Genomic DNA, 7,547 nt, shown 5'->3' with positions numbered 1-7,547 from the left:
AGGTGTGGACCTTGTGAGGAATCCCTGTTCCAACAAAACGTACTGGAGACAATCATACAAAACTGAACCAGGTGTTAGATCACATAAGGAATTCTTTGTAATTTTGTTGGGCAAGAGAATGGTATTGTGGTTATCTCTGGGGGGAAATCCTTCTCCTTTTCTGTTAGAAGCTCTTTATGGGTAAAATGATACGATGTTTGGATTTTAAAATTCCCTGGAAGGAAAATGGCGGGTTTGGGGGGGTGAACCAGGGCCCACACCATGACAATAACCTTGGCCATCGTTCCCAGTGACAGGCGTGGGGGCTTCGTCCACAGCCTCTTCCTCCCTGGGGGTTTAAGCCCCACAGGACCAAAGTACCTGGAAGAGGGACACGAGAGAGTGGGCCAGCAGGCATGGGTGGCCGCTCTGGGGCAGAGGAGACCCTCTCCGCTGGTCGTGATTCTCCTAGGCACATGGGCTCAGCCTCCAGCCCCCGCTCTTCTAGTTCTTCCCTTTAAGGGACGGCTGGCCCTGTGCCAGGCCCTGTGTGCCCTGTGACCTCCTCTCCTGAGAAGAGGGTGTGTGCTTGTCGCATTTGACAGCAGCACACTCAGCTCCCCAGTGAGAGGTGGATCCAGGTTCTGGAAGCCTGCGCTCTTACTCCAGCAGAGGCCTCCAGGCCCAAAAGCCCCAAAGTGCCCCCAGGCATTTGGCTGCCACCCCCCATGAATGACATGAATGAGAGCCTCCCTTCCCCAGCTGTTAGCGCTCAGCCGGTTCCTGGGCCGCATGAGGCCATCATCCCTCAGGCAGTAGTACCTGGGCTCTGACACCTTGCCACCCTGCCAGGAGCAACAGCCAAAAGCCAGTGCCGAGCTAGACCCCAAGGTGAATACCCAGCACCTGCCTGCCTGAGCGTGTGCCACCCCTGGGGAGCGGGGAAGGCAGGGCTGCTCACACTTTATCTCTGTGGGCCCTGGGGGACAGAGACCAGTAAGCTGCCTCCCTCTGGTGAGCAGGTGCTCCCCTGCTTTGGGTTTTGCTGCATCCTATACAGCCTGGCACGCGGTCTTACAGAACCATTCAGAGAGGATGCAGGAGGGAAAATGCTGGTGAGGGGAGTGGGGTGTGAAGTGAAGCGAGGGGAAAGTCCAGATGGGAGAGGCACCCTGTTCTCCCAGGGCAGGACTGGGACCAACGCCTTGTCCTGCCTCAACGTGGTTGTCACTGAGCCTAACTCCTTGGCCTCCCCCAGTTCTTCCTCACGGACTTTCTGGAAAGCCATACTTCGGTGGGAGTTAGGGCAGCGAGATCCCCAGAGCCAGCAGCTGTCGGGTTTGGGATGGTGAAGCCTGTGTGCCCTAGGGTTACCAGCAAGCAGTGATGGGTCCGGGGGCATCAGACTGGGATTGGCAAGCCTGGCTCCTGGGGATCGGGGTGCATCTTAGTGAGCCCCCAGCCCTGGCGGCTCGGCATGAGGAATACAGATAGGCATCTTCCTAATTTAGGAAGGTGGTGATTCTAGAAGCTCCCTCCAAGGGCGTGTGCATGATCCAGAAGTCCAGCCTTTGGGCATCATCCTGCAAATCAGATAAATGAATTAATTACTTAATGAACACAAATGGGCCATTAAGAAGATAGGAGAATCCCGGGCGTGTGTTCTCTTCTGGAACGAGGGGAAGGCTGTCTCGGCTGTGCTGTTAGTGCACGTACGAGCCCGCTGGCTCCCAGGAGCCTATGAGCGTCCTGTGTCCTGTTCTCCTGTGCCAACAATTTCCCGGGAAACAACCTGGTTATGGAGGCTGTGCCCGGCATTCCAGGGTGGTGGTCTGTCTGTGCAGGGCACTGGGCAGGCCTCAGGCCTGGGCTGGGGGAAGGAAGAAAGAGGGAAGGGGAAGGGAAGTGGTGAGAGGGAAAGGAGGGGCTGTGTCTGGTCTGGCCACATGAAGAGTGTCACCTCCAGCGCCTTAGAGCCACTCCTGTGGCCTCACCTAGTGGGCTGAGGGTGTCCTTTTATTTTGAGGACTGTTCTCACACATGTGAAGGAGGTTGTGGAGCGTCCGTCTGGTCAGCTGCCATATTGGAAATGAGCAGTTTGGCCTGGAAACACGAAGGGGCGGCGTGTCTCGCCGTGTGCTCTGGCCATGTGGGGGGTGCTGGTCCTGAGCAGTGCAAGAGGCACGGGAGTTCTCAGCTGCCCTTGGGGCAGCCCGAGTCCACCTGGGGTTGGCCCTGGCCTGAGAGGGAGCTGGCCCACAGCAGAGGGAAGGGGAGCAGGCAGGGCTGGTGGGGGCACTGCACAGAAATGTGAAATGTTCTGTCGCGCTGGCCAGGTTCTGTTCTGACTGGGAGGGGCCAGGCAGGGCAGGTGACTGGGCCCCCTGTAGCGCAGCCCGGTCCCACCTCTGCCGACTGACTCCTCATTAGGCCACAGCACGTTTCATCTTCAAAGATGATCGGGGTGCTCCACAGCCAAAGAGCAGGCGTCGGCTGCCCTGTTTTACAGGGAGCGGCAGTCGGGCAGCTGAGCCTTTCATGCCCAGAGCTCAAAGGCTTTGCCTTCCTTCTCCTTGAGGTGCAATGGGGAAACCAAGGCCAGAGTGAGGTTGGCCCCAGGCGATTCAGCCTGGGGGACATGGGGACAGGCTTTCCTAGCCCTGGGGCCCCCTCTGCCAGGCCCTTCTCACTCTTGTCTGGGAGATTTCCTGCCGAAAGAGTCTGATCTACAGAAGAGACTGCTCTGTGGGTCGCAGCCCTCGTCCAGCTCTGCACATAAACACTTCTGTCAGGCCTCACTGCCGGACTCCCCACCTCCTCGCGCTGTGCCTGGGGCCTGGGCCTGTCTCCTGCTCCTTCAAGCTTCCAGCCTCCCCCTGAGGCTGGGAGACCTTCTATCTGCTGCTCAAGGCATGACTTTCTCTCCTCACTGATCCCGTGGCTTTGCAGGTACCACTTGTCATGTCCCAGCTAGACCGTGGGCACAGCCAGTGTCTCCCAGTGTCACACAGTGTGTTTGGCACTGGATGAGGGAAAGCATGAACCAGTGAACGCTGCAACCTTAACTCCTCTCCTTCTCTGAAGTCTGCCCCATTCTGGCCATTCTGCTTTCTCTGGAGACAGTCCCTCTGCAGGCCCTCGGACAAGCCTCTGCCTGTCGGCCCCCTTGTCTCTAATGTCCATGTGTCCAGAGGGCCGTGAGGCTTTGTAGCCTGGGCTTCTCCCATGAGGCATTTGGTTTCAGAAGGGTCACCTGCTTCTGAGAGAACCAATCACAGCACATTGTATGTAGTTATAAGCTAGTGAGGTTCCTGCCTGTGAAAACTGACCACCAATTGCCACAAAAAAGACAGCCTGCTCCTGGGACAGGGGCGGGGGCTAGAGGGGAGGCCTTAGCAGGTTCTGCGCTGGCAGTTTGTCCTCGCTGTGTCAGAGCCACCAAGTGTCCTGTCAGATCAGGCCGGCTTGTGCCGGTAAGGGAATGCTGCTCTGTAAGGGACTCATTAAAATACCTGCAGCGTTTCCAAGTGCTTTAGGAGAAAGAAATGGTTGCCCAGCCCCTCGCTGGTGTGTGGGTCAGATTATTTCGAACAGAAAACAATGAAAGCCCAGTAAACTCAGGAAGAGTTTGTTACCTCCCGCTTTCCTGCCTAAAGAGATTCAAGTAGAAAAACCTACTTCGGGAAGGGACACTTAACACATTCTCCTCAGCACATATGAACGGCGGCGTGTGGCCGACCGGGAGAACCCAAGCCAACATCTGCTCCCTCGGTTCCCTTCTGTGTCCCACTGTTTCTGGGTGGCCCGGCAAGAATTTACCAAACGTTTACTCTTTCTTACCTACCGATGAATTGCCTGCCTCCCTGTCCTGAGTCCCACCTGACATACATACTTCAGTTTACCTCACTCTTTATAATGTTCATGTTTATGTGAATCCCCCGTGTGTAAGTGTTAAGATTTGATGGTCTCCTCTTAGTCTGCTGCATGTCTTTTGAATTATTTGACCAGCCAGTGAACTAAAGGGGTAAGAGGAAAGTGTCCCCAGCCACAACAGTGGCCACAGGTGGCCTTGTGCTTGCCTGGTTTGAGAAGGGCGCTCCCAGAGAAGAGAGGTCCGAGTGACGCATGGGGTCTGAGGGGGGGAGAGGGTGTCTTAACGCAGGAGTACACTCAGAGTTGGCCTCCAGGTGCTCCCCTCTGGCCCTCGGATACCAATTGTGCGAGAGACGGTACCCTCTGGCCTTCCTGTGACACTGTCCTTTAGGTCCTGTGCAGACAAATGTCTGCATGTAACGACTGGATTTGCCACTGTCTACTCAAAGTGACCAGCTCGGCCTTCCAACCCAGAACCAGGGCTGCCTGGGGCTTTTTGGGTTTTGTTGTTGTTGTTGACTCATGCAAACTGTAAGAAATGTCCAGACCTGTAGATAATTTTTCATGAGTTCATTTGAGCCAAACTGACGACAATCGCCTGGAGACAGACTCTCAACAGATTGAGCAAATGCCCCCGAGGACAGCAGCTTATTTTATACATTAGAATCAAAGGAGGAGACTAAGGAGGGTTACATGGAATCCCTGGGTGGTAGTTGAAGGGGGTGGGAGAAAGCAAAATGGGGAAATCTCTGGGATTTGGGTAAAAAGGAAAAAGGAGAGACACATATTTTCAGTTGGTGGGTGCAGGATAGTTAATAGTTAACATTCGCAGAGCAGAGAGATGGTATGCATGGGAACAAGATAACCTTGAGGGGCTCTGGTGCCCAAGGTTGTGCCCTGAGGGGTCTGGAAAAAGGGATGACTCTGATATTCCAAGGGCATGTTATCTTAGATGCAAACAGCCAACACACAGGCTCACTTAAGGTAAAGACTGACCTTTGTCAAGGAAGCTACGTGCCTAAGACGTGCCTACCTGCCATGACCCGCTTTTAGTCAGGAATTTTTATGTTCAGACCATCCTATGTGGTTACTTGGGTCTCTGAGTTTGTAGGGCCCGCCACGCTGGGCTCCCCTGACCTTGTCAGGTTCAGCATGTGGCCCCTTTTTCTTCCACAGTGTGTGGGGGGCAGATTTTGTCCCATTGTGTCCTGGCCGAGCTCAGAGTCTTGGCCTGCTTACTTTTAGCGGGGTCATTGACACTCTGGCCCTGCTGAACTTCTGTCATCTGCTGTGCCCCATCCTTCCACACTTCCTGTGTCTGGCAGTCTCTCCGCAGGCTGTGGCTAGAGAGTGCTACAGGGAAGGGATTTCTGGTTCCGTCTTTTCCTGTAGAGATATGGAAGGTACACAAAACCAGAATCTTTATGGTAGGGTGGGAGTTTTCTCCAGTTTGGTTAAATTTGGGGACTTTGAGGAAGTTGAAAGAAAACAAAGGTCCACAAAGTGGAAGTCCAGAGCGGGGGTGGGGGTTGGGGGGGTGGCTGCACTGAGGCACCAGGAGACGGTTCCTGTATCTTGGGCTTGTTCTCCTTGCAGTCTGATGGTGTCCTCCTGGGACAGACAGCCTGGGGCCTACTGAGGGCTCTGCACGCCTGGTTCCTGTCCCCCAAGGGCCACACCACCAGCCTGGCTGACTGCAGGCAGCTCCACTCAGCTTGCTGACCATGCCCACCGCCGGGGTCCGTTCTGTGTTTGGGGACCGCCTGCCTGGACTATTGGTGGCAGAAGTGCTGTGTAAAGAGTTGCTGCTGGGGTGGGCGTGCTCTGAGCCGGGGCCGAGCTCTGGGAGGACCCCATTCAACCGCTCGTCCCGTGAGTGCCCTCACTCCTGGGGTTTCCGCACATCCTCTGTGACGGGCATGGGCCTGCCGCACCTGTGTCTGTGTGCCTCTGTCCCTATATCTTTGTGGTATGCCCCTGTAAAAATAGAGCTGACAAACAAGTTTTACCACTTTGTACTGCTGCTGGATGGTGATGGCAGACGGCCTGTCCTGTGTCAGGTGACCCAGCCAAGAGCACCTGAAGTGACTGGGGTAGGTTTGGGTGGCTAGGGACAGAGCAGGGGGGACACATGGCCCCTGGCAGCTCTGTGCCTGCCCCTGCACTCTCTCACTGGCTCTAGAGGACATCAGCAAGGGATCAGGTTCTCCCTAGGGCTTGGCTGGAGCACAGGCCTGGTTCCCGCATCACCCAGGACAGCGGGGAGCCTCTCCTTCTCCCTACACTCTGCTTTCTCACCGGCAAGAGCCATCCTTTCCTTCCTGCCCCTTACCCTGCACCTCAGGGAGAGCAGTGCCCCTCAGGGTCGGGCCACCCTCCAGGCCAAGACCAGGAGGGTGGGGAGCAAACTAACTGTTTCTGAGGAACGGAAACTAGATATTCACAGGATTCGTGAGTTCCTCCCCTGGCTGGTCAGTGTTGGGTTCTTCTTACTTCCTCTACAGTGAGAAACATCAGACATCTTTTGGAACTAGCCTCAAAGAGTTGATCTCTGGGAAGCTGACCGTGAGGGGACATCGCACACCGGCCGCACTTCATACCCACCTAAGTGGCTGCTAAGCCTCTTCAGAATGGATCTTTCTGAGAGTCTGAAGCCACACAGGCCCTGGCCAGACCAGCTTTGTTGGGTCCCAGGCAGTCTGGCATCTTTGCAAGTGTGTGAGCAGGGCTTGAAGTGACAGAGTTCAGCTGGGGGTAGGCTGGGCTTCTTCACGCAGCTTTCCGAGGTCTAGGGGTCCTGAAGAGCCTTCAGGAGGCCCTCCCCAGGGCCTAGTGCTTACCCTACGTGGTGACTCCTGCTTGTGACCTAACACCCTACCTCAGCCTCTTCGTCCTGCAAGTCCTCCTGGACGACTCTGACCATCTTCCCCCTGTTACTCAAGGAAAGTGCCCGTCACGTCATATTTAAATCCTGCCATCCAAGGCATTGTGAGCTGGCCCCCTTTATCCTCGTGCTTCCCTCTTGAGAAGCAAGCCTCAGCACTTGATTCCAGGCAGTGGGTGTCCTTCCCAGAAACCCCCATTCTCAGACCCATGGCTTTGCTCCTGCTCCTTCCCCCAGCAGTTCCTGTCCTGTGTCTTGTGTCCTGAGTTTCCGTGGACTTACAGTCTGTCCACTCAACCCGTGGCTTGTCCTCACATTGCTTCACACACCTGAACAGCACTGCCAGCAAGGATTGGCCCAGAGTCTGTCTTAACTGCATCCCCCGTAGCCCCGTTGAAATGCCCGCCCTGAGCAGGTGTGGCCTGCAGGAGGGACCCTTCCCCTCCCAGGCCTGAGCCAATGGGTGAAGAAGTAGTGCCTTCTCAGCGTTGCACCTAAGCAGCTTGGGCTCAGCTCCGCTGGGATCCTGAGGGGGCCAGGTGGAGTGTGTGAGGCTCTTCACCCTGTGTCCTCTGTCTGAAGGAGCAGTTGTCATGTGGGCCCCCTGGTGCATTCCCAGGCAGGCTTTCCCTGCTGGTTCTGGAAACTCGGGTCTCACATCCTTCCCCCAACAACCCCACCCAGGGGGAGAGAAAGAGCTTCTGTCCTGGGCTCCTAACCAGAGTCCCAGAGCTGAGTCTCAGTGGCTTGGCATGGCTCATGTGCTCACCTCTAAGCCAATCACATAGCCAAGTGTGCAGGGATCCATCAG

This window comes from Rhinolophus ferrumequinum, assembly GCF_004115265.2.
Source record: "Rhinolophus ferrumequinum isolate MPI-CBG mRhiFer1 chromosome 13 unlocalized genomic scaffold, mRhiFer1_v1.p Super_scaffold_3, whole genome shotgun sequence".
In the NCBI taxonomy this organism is placed as follows: Eukaryota; Metazoa; Chordata; class Mammalia; order Chiroptera; family Rhinolophidae; genus Rhinolophus; species Rhinolophus ferrumequinum.
This window is presented reverse-complemented; position numbering follows the sequence as displayed.